At 38.5% G+C, this 17,384-nt stretch overlaps 1 protein-coding gene across 1 annotated transcript in view; it reads left to right on the forward strand.

Annotated features, from left to right (window-relative positions):
• Positions 1 to 1,594: 1,594 nt before the first annotated feature.
• LOC306849252 (coiled-coil domain-containing protein 102A-like) overlaps positions 1,595 to 17,384 on the forward strand; it is an 84,591-nt gene continuing 68,801 nt past the window's right edge. The window contains exon 1 of the mRNA XM_079384147.1: positions 1,595 to 1,764. The gene's annotated coding sequence lies outside the window, so the exon portion shown is untranslated. The remainder of the gene's footprint in view (positions 1,765 to 17,384) is intronic.

Below are 17,384 nucleotides of genomic sequence, written 5' to 3' on the forward strand. Positions count from 1 at the left end.
GGATATGGCTCCCCCTAGAGGACGTTTACATCATTTTCAGGACGTTTTTTGCCCATGATAGATATAACGAAACATATTTTGTCAGTTTACATATTGATACCTAGCATGATAACAGCCACCTCTGTGTATGAATGTTAACAGACTGTTCAATAAATGCTTTAATTTGCTTAATTTGCCTCCGAATCTGTACTTTCTGCAAAACTACAATTATATTGTGCACATTCTCTAGTGACTCGCTCTAAATTAAGACTGTCTCACTGACAGACTCTCCCTCTGCTACCAGTTACAATGCTTTTTACACCCCTTCTGTTTTGCACCATATCCAGTAGGGGGTGATTTTCAGAATAGAGACGGGTCCCTCCTGACAATGATAGGATAGAGAAAGATGCAGCTGCTTTGGCAGGAGGCCTTACCTGGTGCCTGCACAGTTTGTTTATGGGTAACCTACACTGCCACAATCAATCAGATCAGACCTTTTGCTTTGGAAGTGGTGCTCATGTTTGTGGTGCAGAAGCTAAATAGATTCAAAAACTTTTTTTTTTTTGCAGGATGAAGTCAGAAAATATGTCGGGCTTTTTCTCTCTGTTACATTTTTTGATTGTACTGAATGAATGGACAAATGTATACCCTGAATACAATGTAAAGCAGGGGTGTCAAACTCAATTCCTGGAGGGCCACAGCCCTGTAGAGTTTAACTCCAACCCTAATTAAACACACCTGATCCAGCTAATCAAGTCCTTCAGGCCCAATTGAAAACTACATGGTTTGTGTGTTGAAGCAGGGTTGGAACTAAACTCTGCAGGGCTGCGTCCCTCCAGGAACTGAGTTTGAGTTTAACACCCCTGATGTAAAGTGTCTGCCAAATACATAAAACAATATAATACAAACAACACCATATGCATTACTTCTATCATGTACACAATCATATAGTACATACTTCATAACACCAATAAATAAATAAATAAAAGTACAGTTTTGATCAGAAAAACGTTTAAACATAATCATCCTACAATGACATATTATGGGGATATACAGAGTGACAACTGTTATTTATATGCATTTAACATAGACTGCTTTAGGCTACTGTAAGAAAATTCTTAGAATAAATGTCTTTGTGTCTCTGAATAACATTGATGTGTGTTTTTCCCGGTGAGCTCAATTTTCTCACTGTATAAATCATATGCAAACTTTTTTGTTTCAGTAAACAGTTCTATTTCAATAAATTATAGTTCTATGACGTCATACAGTATGCCAGGCTTTACAGGGTTAATCATTTTCAATTGAATTTTTTTTGTGCTGTTTTTGTCAAATTAACTGTATTAACTACAGTATTTTGAAATAAACTATAGTAACCTTATAATATTTCTGTCACGCTTTACAGCTTTACATCATATTCATTTTTTCAGTTTTTGTAAAATTAACTGTATTAACTACAGTATTTTGAAATAAACTATAGTAACCTTATAATATTTCTTTAAGGCACTGTCAGCTTTCTCTCATATTTTGGCAAAATACAGTCTATTCCATAGTGGTGTTGACAAAAAGCTTCCAGGCTGGAAGTTTGGTGACGGTGAAGGCGCCGCCTCCGTTCGGTTCTGTTATCCCTCCCCTTCCATCCTTTGCTCACATTGCTCTTCCCTTCGGTGGGAAAATTCCTGCTGGAACATCCACGGTGGATTTGAACTCGGGAATTGTATTGGAAAAGCTGGGATCTGCAACACACGCTGGAGGATTTTCTTCCATGTTCTTTCTCATATTGTTCAGGTATGTGCATGTGCTAATGGATCACGGCATGATAACAGATGTTATTGTTGTGAATTATCCGAACAGCGGTGTCGAGTGACATTCAACACGACAGAAATGTGCACGCAGACGTCGTTTTAGACAACGCTGAACTTCCCAAATATGCAGTTTACTCGTGAATTGCTACGTTGTTTACCTTGAAGCTGATGTGTTGCTGTTACAAATAGTATATTGATGCGTTGAGTCACGTCGTTGGAAATGTAGTTACTAGATCCTGTGTGAATAAGAACTGTTATGGAGGTTGAAAAGGAAAAGTTTATGGAGGTTTTATTGTTGTTAGCCTTTCTATTTATGTTTTGTTTAAGACTTTATATTAGCATTGTTTATATGGTATTGAAGTAAACAAGTGAGCGGTAACAAAAGGTTAAAATTGACTCGGAATACAAGGTTACACTTTGCATTATTTGGAACAAAGTCCACTTCCTCTGCAATCCAAAGCCATTCATTCATGTTCTATAACATGTTACAGTCTTAAATGTAACCCAATGAGTCAAAGCAGTTCAAATGTTGACTTTTGAGGAGTGGTGTTTTTAACTATACATTCTTTTCTGACATAATACAGAGTTTATCTAGTTCCTAAAGGCCTCAAATGCAATTCTCTCCCTCTGTCCAGCTTACAGTACATTTCTTTGTCACTGACTGGCTAATGACAGTAGAAAAACGGGGCTTTTAAGACCATAACATCTGTTTTCCTCTGGGCTGGGTTGTCCCCTTTAATGCCCAGTTGTAAAACAGGTAAAAAAGAAAAAAGGTGGCTTCCTCTACAGTCAAACAGTGTTAATTGGAGGTCACACAAGATCCATAAAGCCACAGTCAGGCTCACTTTTTCCTCACTCGAAATAGCAAATCCGTGACCACAGAGAAATACATTTTGGTGATATTCCCCTAATAGCTGTCAGAGGAGGGTTATGCATTCTAAAAACACACACATGCACCCGAAAGGACGATTTGTAAATTACATGAGGAAAGACTTGGAGAAATAAGGCATTTATTGCACATTTGGGACTGGAGTTTGACATTGATTGTTTTTGTCTCTTGTGTCTGTCTTCATGTTTTTTTGGGGGGGAATTTTTTTTAAAGGAATATTCTAGAATCCCACATCTGGAGCACCCTGGTCGCCCACAGATGTAGTGAGTTCTTCTTCCTCCTCTGCATCACTGCATGAAAAGAGGAACAGTCAAGGCCACACTGAGCCTGGCCCTGTAGCCGCCCTAACCACGACCATCCCAACTGCAATTGCAATGACCAACAATGTTGTCAGGACCAAACTTGAATATAGTCTGTCAGTTCCAAGGATGTTGGCTTGGTGCATAAAATATCCGTCTGTCTTCCTGTGTCTTCGGAAATCCTTCAGAAAAGTTCACCCAAAATTGAACATTCTGTTATTGTTTGTGTCATTTCAAATCATTTCAAATCTGCATTGCTTCATTCTGGGAAACAAAGCCTGATGAAAAATATACATTTTGCAGAATCTTTATGCAGGTCTTTTTCATACAACAAAATCTCACAGTGGCCACAACTGTTAAGCTCCAAGAAACGACTCAAAAAACATCACAAAAGTAGTCCTTGTGACTCATATTTTCCAAAACTCCTATATTACTTGTCTTTTGAGCCCATATGATAGCTTTGTGTCAGGAACAGATGGAAATTTGTCATTATTCACTGACAGTGTTTCCCTCCAGTGAGTTGTTTATGAATCATTTATTAATAAGTTGGTTGTGGACTATTTTATGGTGTTTGGTTGAGTTTTTTTGTCATTCTTGGAGCACAACAGATGTGGTCCCTATGAATTGGCATTTTATGGAAAAAAATAGAAATTAGCTGGATGGAAATTGAAATTACATGATAGAAATTAGCATTAGAAGATAGCAAAGGTCAAAGAGCAAGACCATAAACACCGTTAAATATCTAAGCAAGTTTGGAACGACATGAGCATGAATAAATAATGACAGGATTGTGGATGAGCTATTTCTTTAAGTTTGTAAACGGCACAGAAAACAGATTTTTCTTTCAAGTTAGCACAGGAATTTTTTATCTTGGTCCAGCAGTGCTTTTGTAATGGAGACCTTTCTGTATTCAGGTGCGTCGACGGCCTTCATCAGCTTGATTTAATTGCACGTCTTGTTTTGGTCTGGAGGTCAGACCTGCCAGACTCCCCCCTCCCTTTCAACTGTCAACCTGGCAGTGGTCAGCAGATGGTGGATTGCTTTGAGAAATACCTCCGTAAGCCACCGAGCCTCCCTCCTTCTCAAGGAATTCGCTTCACTGATGGTAGTGCACCAAGCATGGAGGCAGCTAGCCAGACAGATGGAAGGTGAAAAAGCACTATTGCCCCTGTGTTACTTTTCATTGAAAAGGGAACAATTCGTGTGAGTGGTTGCTATGGCGACCACATATTTTCAGACAACTTGGACCCATCTGCTTGCAGGCTGCTCGTAGACTGAGAAAACAGGGGAACGAGAGCGGTAGTGATTTTTACATAGGGTTTTGTGTACGTGCTTCCGTATGCTGTTTGATTGTGAGAAACTGCTCACATACAAAAACAAGGATGTGGGTTTCGCTTCACGAGCAGTTCTTTTTTTACATAGGGTAGCTAAATCAAACCATTAATGGTTTATATGGTAATTTATGATTATTTTATGCAGGTTTTCTGTGTCGGATGTCTTTTCTCTTTCCTCAGAAATGCAGCTTCCCTAGCTTGCATGCTGAATTGAGAGTATAGGTTGTTAAAAGCATTCTGGTGGTGCACACCCATCCCCGAACCTCACCTTTAAAAACCTCCTCGCTCTCTTTTCTGGATCCATGTCGCCTCCTCCTGATTTCACGGGCTGTAATCAGTTGTGATAGTTTTGGAACGCTGGCTCTCGCTGAAGTGTTTCTGTTTCACACAGCTCAGGCATGTGCAGACAGAATGAAACGGCTACAGGAGATCTGCTCCTCCTAAATGATTGATTCATCTCTGAATGCGAAATACAAACTCTTTGTTAGCAGATCAGCAGGAAACCAAAAAGCGGTCGTTGAAGTATAGATCATTGACGTACGATCTGACAGCCCTCTTGAGGGACCTCACACCCCCACCGTGATAATTACAGCCAGCTCTGAGGTCTGTGCGACCGCAGAACTTTTATGCTGTCTCTTGACAATCCATAGCATCAGATACAGTTACACATTCCCTGGCTGTTTTGTAAAATCATGTTGAGGGTCAGGATTTATCTGTGGAAGCCCCTAATTGGAAGTGGCAGCTAAGCTCATGATTAGCATTTCTGTGATATGTGTTGGTGTGATTGGTGCAAGTGTGCTGTTGGAGCCTCAAACCTTTGTGAAAATTAAGGGTATATGTTTGCTCTACATCTGCACTTTTTTTCTGTGCATTTGATATAAAGGGATAGTTCACCCAAAAATGAAAATTCTGTCATTTAATTACTCACCCTCATGTTATTCCAAACTTGTAAGACCTTTGTTCACCTTTGGAACACAAATTAAACTTTCTGACCCTCCATAGACAGCAAGGGAACTACACATGTACTCTCGTGAAATGCGTCATGGTACTCTCGTGAATGGAACGAAACGAAATCATTGAATGAAGTTATTTTTGTTTTCTTTGTGCACAAAAAGTTTCTGTGCCTCGACCATGGTATAGTTCCCTTTCTGTCTGTGGAGGGTCAGAAAGCTCTCGGGGGGATCATTTAAAATATCTTAATTTGTTTTCTGAAGATGAACAAAGGTCTTACGCATTTGGAACGACATGAGGGTGAGTAATTAATGACAGAATTTTCATTTTTGGGTGATCTATCCCTTTAAATTAAAGCACATTCTACCTGTAGAGAGACAACAATGCGTGATTAGCACTTTTGAAAGTTTATTGGTTGGAAAACATCTGCTAAGTCAGTTTTAAATTGCACCATGGCGTGCTTGCCTTTGGTCTAAAGGCCTGATGAAGTAAATGATTCCTAGTGTTTATTTTTTCAAAAAGTAAAAAAACTTCTTTATTGAACCATTTTATATTTTTAGGTATTCATAGACAGAGAAGTGGTTTAGCTAAAAAATGTTTAAGAAAGATTATTTCAAACAACTTGAGATTTTCTTTTCAGTATTGTTTTAGTAAGATTTTTTTTTTTTACATTAAGAGACCAGCATTCTGGATGGGGTAAAATTGTACACCATATTTTTGTATGAGATTTTCCAGCATTGGATTTATTTATTGTGTAATTTCGTTAAAATAAACATTTAGCCAAAATCATCTATGAAGGATTTGTCTCCTATATTTGCAGCATTGTATATTTCAAGAGTTTAAATCTCTTCCAAAGTGCTTGATGTTATTTTTCTTAAAAATTATACCAGAAAAAATGTGGATGTATTAAAGGAAAGAGCCTTAGAATTCTTGTCAGACTGGCTTTTTGTTGGGAAGCTTTAGTATTCGATATCCATGGAATGGGAGGATAAGTTCTGTCAGCTCTGAATTTGATGCATGGGATTTGGATTAGGACCTGCGATAAGAAACACTGCATTCTCACATATTGTCGCCAGATACCTGAACTCTCTGTTTTTCTTTCTCTTTTTCCACCGTAATTTATGTATGTGGGATTGGAGAATAAATGTTCTATTAAGAATTGCCTCATTCATGCATGAAGAGTGCTGTGTCCTGTTATGAACCGGCACTTGTGTTAATAATTGCACCGATATTCTTCCCTCATTACAGCTTTACGCCACATATCACTGGTGACGTTTTGACTTATAGCAATAGTCACAGATTCTGCATCGGCCATGCATACTATTCAGATAAGCACTGGGCAAGCGTACTGTGTTTGCACACAGCTAATGTTTTGTCAGTCTTTGAGGCCTTTTTTAAAGTTCCTGTTCTTTTGTCACTTCTCCAGCTGTGTTTCTGCACTGTATATTATGGTGGTGACCTCAGTGCTAAAGTTAAGCCTGGTCAAGACCACACTAGCTGTTCAGAAAGACATGTGGGAAAAGCAGTTGTTTGCAAGAGTGGAAACTTCATAGTTTTCTTGTGTTTGACACACATCTCCTTGCACATTCAAGTTCTCAATGAGACTGTAAATTCATGTTAATGGGGCAAAAACCTCTAAAAGCTGATTGTGTATTTCTGATTGCTGTTGTTTACCTGGATCCCTGTGTGTTGTATTGCAGACATTCTCGATAAAGATCTTTGGCATTTTGAAGTTGGAGCTGCAGGAAGGAAGTCTGATAGAATAGGGGTTAGAGTCAAAAGGATGTTGTCTCAGGGGCCCATGACGACCCCCCTTACTCTCCTTACTGTAGAAACAACTGTTCATGCCGGCTTCAGAGTGCTTATAAGTCACCTTTTGGCCCTGCAGCAGGGGCCAGTTCAGCTGGGAATAAATGCACTACATCATTGGATATTCTGTGCCTTCCTGTGGCCAATTAGCTTGCACCCCGGGCCCATAAGCAGTCTGCCAGATGCACCATAGCAGTGGTCTGTGGCTTTGAGAGGGAAGGGCTGTGGCATACAGCCTATGAGTGGTTATTAGAGAGGCCCCTCTCTGAGTCCACACAAGCCTAGAGATTTGCTGCTTGACCTTCATTTAGACTGCAACTGGAATTGGGCCCCTCAAAGCCTGTAACGTTCAAGAATTTGGATGTGTCTCGATAAAATATTGTCCAAAACTTTCAGACCACTTCAAGTTCCAACTTTAATAGGATAATTTACCCAAAAATTATTTGACCGGAGAACACAAAAGATGCTATTTTGAAGAACTTTTTAAACTGTTGACCATTTTGTAAATGTCATAGGGTCCAAAACAACTTTTTCAAAACGGTCAAAAAACAGTTATATTGTCTTTTGTGTGCCACAAGGTTCAAGTCAGAACCTGAACCATATGTTTTGTAGACATTCTTTAACATTTTGCCAGATATTGAGGATGATTATCATACTTTATTGAAGGCTTCGGCCTTGACTGGATGATATCTGGCACGGGACTGGCAGATATTGTGCGCGCTCATAAATGTTAGAACACTTTTGTATTGTTCCCTTGTACTGCTGAGCATAGATGAGAAAACCATGACAAGGCTTTATTTTGTGCTGGCGTCAGCCCTAAGTTTAATAGTTGTATTAGAAGGGCTGCTTCTTTAGATACAATCATCTTGAAGCCCCAGAGGTGTCTTCAGATTTCTTTTCACTTGCTTTGTGGTTGACTGGGTTAAAGCCAGCTGTCCGTTGAGATCACCATTGCGTTTGCTTGGCAGGAAGGCATTTTGGTTGTGATCCCCACTGAACCGGACCTCACGGACGATGATTTATGTTAACTATCATGTGAGATTCAAAAAGACAAAGTCGCTCTGTCTCTCGGTTGTTGAGTGGAATGAGCCATTTTCACAAGCTTGGCAACTTAGTGATAAATCCTTTGCTCTTGGGAGCGCACATCACACTCTCTGTTCTTGTAGTTTCTGCACTGTTAGGCCATTAGCTGACATATTTGCAGTGCTTTTATGGTTAGTCACAGATGCATTGCAGTCAGTGTTGATTAGTCATGTCGGTACATGAGTCTGTAGACTTTAGGTTGACTGGGAAATTGCATATTCGTGCCTAATAGTTTATTGCACATATTATGTTTAATTAACAAAGTTTCTGTCCTACATTCTGAACATTTTTCTAGATTAAAACCCTAGACTGATTCTCAGGGTCAGTTCACCCAAAAATGGAAAGTCTGTCTTCATTTACTTAGCCTCATTTCAAATGCACTTTCGTTCTTCTTCTAAACACAAATTTTGATGTTTTTAATAAAAACCCGAAGGACTTGTTTCTCATTTTTGAAAGTTGATTCACTCAAAACTATAATACTTCAAAAAGTTCATAAAGAGATCACAAAATAAATCCATGAATTGAAACATGATCGTTTTGTATCATTCCATTCCATTCGGTTCCCATTTACCATATTTGATGTGATTTTATCAATATATCCATATTTACATTGATCAGTATTATTTGTGTGTAAATAAAAGGCTAAATTAAATCTGTTCATCATTTAAAGTGATCATGCTCTTCAGAAGTTATGGATTTATTTTATGATCTCTTTTGAATCATTAGAGTTCTGGGTGAATAGACTTTAAATGGAGGGACAGAAATCTCTCCGGTTTTATTAAAAACATTTTCAACATGAACAAAAGTCTTAAGGCATAAAACAGCATGATGGTAAATGACAGAATTTTCATTTTTGGGTGAACTATCCCTTTAAGTAAAGAAAAAGCATTGTCAGTCTTAGAGCAGTCCCCTCGGTGAGGGGTTTTTCCCTTGATGTGTTGTCAGAGGATGATGGACTTTGCTTATGTGCTCAAGTTTTGTGTCTGTTTTGACTGTTTTGCCCCCATAAACTTTCCATTGCAAATTGTGACGTGACCTCCAAACTGCTGCTCCGTCTGAACAATTAATCTGATTGGTCGGTTAAACAGTCTGCCTTATGTTTTATCATTTTCCACTTTGTGTATTTAAACACCAAAGTGTCTAGAAACAATGTGTTCCTTCTGTCTAAAATTAACATATGTTATATGGCTGTGTTTATAGCGCTCTGTGCTTTAATCAAAGGAGAGTATGTGAGAGAAATGTGGGTGTTTGCTTTCTTTCTGGCGGATGGGTTCTCCTGATGGCTTTTGTGTTCTCTGGCTGAACCACAGAATGATTTAGACGATTGAGTCTCTTTTTTTTTTTTTTTCCGTACATAACCAGAGCTCACTTCAAATGCTGGATGATTATTAAGAACGTGTAAGTTAATATACCTCTGTATTATCCTGTATTATATTTAAATGACCTTAAATAACTTAATTGTCTCAATATGTCTGCAGTTGAAATACATTTCAGTATAGCCTTATAATATTTATAGTTCATGCAATATTTTGAAGGTATTATTTGGATCTTTACCTACCACAGGCATCAAGTGGAGGTCTTTTTGTGTTGTGCGTGTGTGTGGGTGTGCTGTTGTGGTGTATCATGTTCCTCATCTGATCCTCATTAGTTGCGGGGAACATGAGGAGTCTGTCTGCGGGACTGTAGACGGTCTCATCCTCTCTGCATTTGTCTTAGCCTTATGTTGCACTGTACCAGCAAATAATGACTGGGACCCAAGCAGATGCCCTTTATAATCTCTCTGCGTTGCTTTGAGTGTCAATTGTTAGTCACTTTGTTTCTTAAGTTTGAAACAGTAAGAGAGGTCAAAAAGCCTCTGTTGTGTCTAAATTCCACTCTTTTGAATCCAGACTGTTTGACTCAACATGAGGGGTCATGAGGGTTGGCAGATCTGCCTCAGACCAGGATGTTGTAGGATGAAACATCTGTTATGTGTTGGTCCAAACTTCAAAAATTGGTACATAATAATCTCTATTTCTATTCTCCTTGAAATCATACCCTCGAAGCACAAATGCATTCTTCTGAGTCTGTACATAAACGCATTTCTAAAACAGTTATTTGTTCCTAAATATTATTTTGCTGAAAACATTATTATGAGACAAACAGCTCAGAGCTTAAAGTGATAGCTCACCTAAAAATGAAAATTCTAGTCATTTACTCGCTCTCATGTCGTTCCAAACTTGTTTGTCTTTTGTTTGTGTTACACAAAAGACGAAGAACATTTGCAACCAAACCATTTTGGTGACCTTTGAATTTATATTCTACTGAAAAAATAAAGTAATACAGGTTTGTAACAACATGAGGATGAGTCCGTGAATACAGAATGTTCAGTTTTTGGTTTAATTATTTCTTTAAGAAGCACCTTGTATGCTTTGATTTCTCAGCACTTTTGCTGCTAGAGTAAGCAGCTCAATGATATCACCTCTCTCTCAGGCCTTCATTCTGAGGCATGCTTTTGAATAAGTAATGGCCATCTGACACTAGTGCAGATCGCCAGACAGCCACCAGCTTTGCAACTTGACCTCATCCTGTATTAAATGAATTCTTGCATCCATTACTCACCCTCATGTGTTCCCAAACCTGCATGGAATACAGTAGATTCATTGTTAAAGAATATCTTGGCTATTTGATGTGGCGTCGTAAAGAATTTGGTTTATGCATAGCCAATCTGAAGGCCATTTCCAAGCAGTCAGATGTATAGTCACTCAGATCTGTTGTACGGAGTGACTGATGGCTCAAAATCAATAGCTAGCTTGCTGTGTCAAATGTAAATCACTCGTCAGTCCAGTTAACTGTCAGCTGAGTCTAATTATGGTGTTCTCTGTGTCCATCACATCAGCTTCAGCACTTACACTGCAGGAGTGTAACAAGTTTAGCCCAAGGACAGGATCAGAATCTCATGTGTTAATTAGTCTATGCTCAGTGTCCTCATCAGTCTGCATTTAGAACTGTGGCAAAGCAGCAGGGGCACATTATAAATCTTATCAGCCTTGCTCATGAATATTAATTAGGTGAAATTCTGGGTGCTAGCCAAATTAGGATTACTGCTTACCGATTGTGCATTTGTTCATTTATTGCCAATAGAACAGGTTTGCAAAAGCTTGTGATTGATCTTAAAGTTGTCGTTTTATTAGGCATGCTAATTTATGTTCATTGCCACTGAGTAGGCCAAACAAAGTGCTATAATAGTTATTGCTAGGGTTGGGTTAAAAATATAGATTTTTCTTTTCTTTTTTAATTTTTTTTTAATTTATTCACATTTTGATGGACTGATATTGATTTATGAATAGAGATGCACCGATCGACCGGCCAGGGACTGGAATTAGCCGATTTTCCACATAATGGAGTGAGTGTGTGAGAGAGACTCATGCAGAAATCAAAACAAATGAGCGCAACAGTAAACACAGAAATTTATGGATGCATACTGCTGGAAAAAAAAAGGGAAAAAAAGATATATGATTTAGGTAAGCAACATTACACGACCAGGATGTTTCCCTGAATATCAATGCGATTGCAATGTGACATTGATTTTATAGCCTACAATTTCCAGTCACAGAGCACTTTATTTTGAGAGTTATTTAAGTGAGAGAACATCTGTAACTTTTGGGGAATTGTCATGCTTAATTTCTTTTATGTAAATAATTTTTTGCATTGAAAAAAGTATAAATTTTTGTTAATTATATTGTCAATTATAGTTCCTAGAAAGAAAATCGGAATCAGCAAAAATTGTTATTGGCAGGTCACACTCCAAAAAAACAAATCGGAATCGGCCAAGATAATTGCAATCTCTATTTATAAATAGCAAGAATCAATCTTTTAGCTGGTGTGGCTTTTAGTTGAAGAGGGAATAAAACGTCAATAAATACAATTTGTAGCATGCCTGACAATAATCACATTAAGCTTTGTGCTTTGCTACTTTTGATATGAAACAAAGTCTTGGCTTTCAAATTCTGCCAATGTTGTTATGAAATTCAATATACCTGTCTTGGGTCATTTATACAAAATCTTTCTGATGTACCCGTGATTTGAAGTGAAGTGAAGTGACATTCAGCCAAGTATGGTGACCCATACTCGGAATTCGTGCTCTGCATTTAACCCATCCAACGTGCACACACACAGCAGTGAACACACACACACCGTGAACATACACCCGGAGCAGTGGGCAGCCATTTTATGCTGCAGCGCCCGGGGAGCAGTTGGGGGTTCGGTGCCTTGCTCAAGGGCACCTCAGTCGTGGTATTGAGGGTGGAGAGAGCGCTGGACATTCACTCCCCCCACCTACAATTCCTGCCGGCCGGAGACTCGAACCCGCAACCTTCGGATTACAAGTCCGACTCTCTAACCATTAGGCCACGACTTCCACGATTTACATTTTAATTCCCTCAAGATTCATGACTTGTGTGTGTTTGTTGCGGCAGTCTTCTGTTCACCAGACACATTCCTTTGACTATGTTTTTAACTTTTTTAATTGGGCCCTTTCAGCTTTCAGACAGGGCTCAGTTGAGATTTCACTGCAGTTTTTGCCTTGCAGGCTTCTTATCGTTTGATCACCCAAACCAGTCTCACACTTTTATATGTTCAGTCATGGTGATGACAAATGTGTTTGTAGTCTGAGGGATCCAACTCATTACTTTGATTGCGTTTGATGGTTTCTTTAAGGTAGCTGATTTTCTGTCTAGAATGAGGAATTTCTTCTGACTCGTGTAGAGTAGTTTGATCTACTGTTATTGGCCTTGAGAAGAGATTCTCAAACTCCATAATGCTTTGCCTGAAGCTGCTTTGTAGAGGATGAGCCCGGGGCGTTTTTGGAACTGCAATTTTGGCTTCAATTTTAGTTCTGATTTTGAAGACTGTTGAGAACACGAGGATCTGTTTTTCTGTTACACCCACTGATTGGTGAGGTCATGTAGGAGCTGAATGTTTTGCTTGGTGTGTTGTAGGAACTTTAGTATGTATGTGTGGAATTGAGGACTGTGTATATTTGCATTTGTCATTGAGTCATTGTTGAGGAATGCACCATGTGTCCTAGACTGATACCTGAAACCTGGAGTCCGCAGAAACCCTATGATTTCCTGTTGACACTGAGGAGCCGATATATGATGGGATTAATAATTCTGGACAGGGTTGATGAGCGAGAACTAATGGTTCCATAATGATGCCTTTTATGAGATGACTTTGGAAAAAAATATCACAGCTGAACTGGGAACTTGTCCCAACTGTAGCACACACCAGGCCTGCACAGTTGAAGAGGAAGTGGTTTCCTTCTGGCCTTTGATATAGTCTCATTGGTCACAAGCACTTTAGTCAAGCAGAGCCATAGTAAAAAAAAATATATTTTCCGGGTGGAGTTATTTTACACTTACTCTGCAGTTTTCCTTCACGTTTATTAGAAAAAGACAAGCACAGGAGAATAACTGATCTTTGTTGTGACAACTTGATTATTTCTGGGAGTTGAAGGATGAAAAGACCAGTCTGCAAAATGTCCAGGCTGGTTTATGTAGTTTATAGTTTATTATATTGTAGAGCATATTTTATTTTATTTTTGTTTTGCTTTATTTTATTACTTTTTAGAATCACTATTAGTATTATTATTATTATTAATTTATTTTTGCTAAATCAGTACAAAAATATTGTTTGCTTTCAGTTATATTTAGACAAGGTTCTTGCCAGATTTTATCGCTGATTGAGAATACATTATTAAAATGTATGCCGTTTCAGAGATTCTGCTTTTTTCATGCCTCTGCTGTTCAGCTCTGTTGTAACAATCTTAATTTCTTGTCAATTTGCACATATCCTGCTATGGCAGTATTGTACACTGGACTCTGAATTGGTCATATTGGCTTCCATGTCCATTCCCTTTTAAGTGCAAACCAGCACTGAGATTTATCACTTAAATTTGCTTGTGTTGCTGATTCTGCTCTGTAGTGTCTCTGTAGTGGTTTGGACTCACTCATAGATTTGTTTGTATGTTTGCATTGTGACCAAACTCTGTAAACAATACAGAACATCACAGGCGTTTTGTTTGATTCTTCAAGAAGACTTTGGGTCTACTTTTTGTAATTCATGGGTTGTATGCAAAGCTTTGTTTACAGCATGTTTTCGTCTTGAAAATACATGCTAAAGTATGAGTGAATTATTGTGTTTGATGTTTACACATTTTTTTTTTTGCTGGCTTATTTTCAAAGCTGAATTTTAAATTGAGTCATATGTCATATGTAGATGAGAGAGAGAGAGGAATTGAAGTCGTAAACCAGAGCATGTGCTATGAAATTAAACTAAGAAACTTTTTCAACCCACCTGCTTTCTTCAGCAACTTAAATGGGGCAGTCGTGGCCTAGAGAGTCGGACTCGTAACTCAAAGGTTGCGAGTTCGAGTCTCAGGTCCGGCAGGAATTGTAGGTGGGTGTACAGCACTCTCTTCCACCCTCAATATGTTGAGCAAGGCACCGAACCCCCAACTGCTCCCCGGGCGCCACGGCATAAATGGCTGCCCACTGCTCTGGGTGTGTTTTCACGGTGTGTGTGTGTGTTCACTGCTGTGTGTGTGCACTTAGGATGGGTTAAATGCAGAGCATACTTGGCCACATGTCACGTCACTTTGTCACTTTATTTGCATGTTTATGTAAACCCAACTTAATCATGGAGGATGCAGCATCAATAATTGTGGAAATGATTTGGATCTTTGCTTGTAGAGCTAGTCTACATTCCCTCTCTTGCTGGAAAACGCAGCAGTCTTCAAATGGGAGCAATTCACATCCAGACCCCTTGATAGCTGTCCAGATCTCTGCCTTGTTTCACAATCACATGAATTATGAGGAAATTTGCTATTAAGAGGATGACTGCGTCTCTGCCAGCCAATAGTCTTTTTGTTCAGAGCAAATTTATGTATTGGCAGCTAGTTTATAGGAATTTGTTCTCACAAACTGTCCACCCCTGATATTTATTAATGACACGCAAAACTGACTGGCCATATTTTGGAGGCGCTCTCATTGTAGGAAAGGGTATTTAATAGCTAGATGGAGGCTCTACTGGCATTTAGCTTTTACCTGGATTCCAGGTAAGCCATGTTTCGATCAGTAATTGACAAAAAAGCCAAAGAAGAGTCTTTACCGCAAACGTGTTCTTTTGCTGTCAAGTTATTTGAAATATCAAAATAGTTATAGCTAGCTATCTGAAGAACAACTAACCATTTGAAATCATAGACATTTGTAGATAATCCCCTTTCACATATTGTGTAGAGTTTGATGTGGCACAGTGTTATCTGATTAAAGTTGAAAAAACATTAAGATGTCTGTCTTAAGTGTTGTATTGAGGGCTAACAACTAAAGCTATCAAATACACACACCAGATAGTGTGAATGTAGTTTAGGCATAGCATATGAATAATTAGACTATATGATTAACACACTGGCCTACAGCCAATTGAAATGAAGCCAAGAATTAAAATGAAATTGTGACCTCTAAATGACTTCACAGTGAGATCTGAAAACGAATGCCTCATTAGTTCATTAAACCATGAAAGTGCATTTATGGACGTAATGTGGGAAGTGACACAGATAATATAAAGAAGTAGTAGAGATGAGGTCGCAGAGAGACAATTTGGCTGTGATATTATGAGGATCGGAAGATTTATAGCGGGAAATTTGACTAGAGATGGATTGAAGAGCATGTTGATCTCTGAACCGGCCTACTGAAAGACAGACTGTCTCTCCTAAGGTTCTTAAGAAAACTGTTTTGTGGTTTTTTTATTCTCATTTGAGCAAACTACAAAGAGTTAATTCGTTGAATCAGCAAGTGATTGAGGTTTTGTACTAGTGCTGATGAGTTCAAAACACTTTTGAACTCGGTTAAGATTGAGTCTGATGTGATCTTTGAGTATAGATATGGTGATAAACAGATAAATTGTGGTTTTGACAGCTTCAGTGACAAAAGAAAATGCTTTCTGACAGAAAACGAATGGTTGGTGTGACATGCTTTTTTACTACGGTGTTAGAGAAATGGTAAATTTTCCAAAATAAGATGGTGCTGTTGTTAATCAAAATCATTAATCAAACCGAGTATATGGACATTTTAATTCGATTTTGACAAGGTTTTAGAAAATTAGTTTAGCATGCTATGCACTGTTTTGCATTATATTACAACACAAGAAACAGGAAATATTGCAGAAATAGTTTTGTTTCCATGAAACTTTTAGATGATAATTGTAGAAACTTTGTAGAACATAATAATCAGTCAGTCACATCATAAGACATTTTAGGGTTTAGTCTATAATTTGACATTTTTTACTGTGTTTTTATATAGAATAACTTGCCAACTATATGATTTTCATGTCTTGTTTTCTAAGGTTTTAACTTTTCATGCTCGGTCAATGTCAAACCTCCCAAACATGTTTCTTCTTGCTCTGAAACCACACTGCATAGCATCCAACTGAACTTTCTGCCCAAGATCAGCAGTTTTGCAACGAACAGTGATCAATAGTTAAAGAGCGTTTTAATTAAGTTATAGATCCATTCAGTTGTATAATTGCTTTAATTTAGAAGTTCATCCTCTTTTGTATTCTCTCTTAATTGCATTCTAGATGGCGGCATGCTTTCCTACATCTTTATTTCTGGTCTTGGCTTTATTTCAGATTGCTCTCTCTCGCTCCACTTTCAGCTTTTAGTCTGTAGCTATTTCATGGATCATATGGTTGCAGAAATGTAGCATTGCTTTCCTTGCTCTGAAGAAAGACCAATCTGCTCATTCTAATGGAAAACTGCCTCCGAGGAGCAGACCACAATCACAGGGTCAAGCTGGAGGAAGTGTTTCGTCATGGGTCTGAGGTCGCCACAGCGAAACTTGAACGCACAACAGGCGTTAAACTGCTACAGCCATTTGTTTTGGTTTGCTTGTTTATGACCTGGTTCTGATCAGCACAGAAATTGATCGGCTAGCTCCCCTAGAGATTCGGCCGATTAAATGGGATTAATTTGTCACACACTGCGTAATATGTTACAAATTAACGTTTGCTTTTTGGTTATTTGTTTTAGTTTACACTGAACTGCGTTTCCATCTCCCAGCACACATGTAGCTAACTTATCTCAGCGTGTCTGACTCTCACACAGTGTTTTGTCCTTTTATTCTTGGTTTCACAGGATGTTTGTAAATGAAGCATGCTGTCTTTTAACCCTGTGCTCTGGACGAGCAAGGGGCCTAAAAAG

This window comes from Barbus barbus (genome assembly GCF_936440315.1).
Source record: "Barbus barbus genome assembly, chromosome: 1".
Classification (NCBI taxonomy): domain Eukaryota; kingdom Metazoa; phylum Chordata; class Actinopteri; order Cypriniformes; family Cyprinidae; genus Barbus; species Barbus barbus.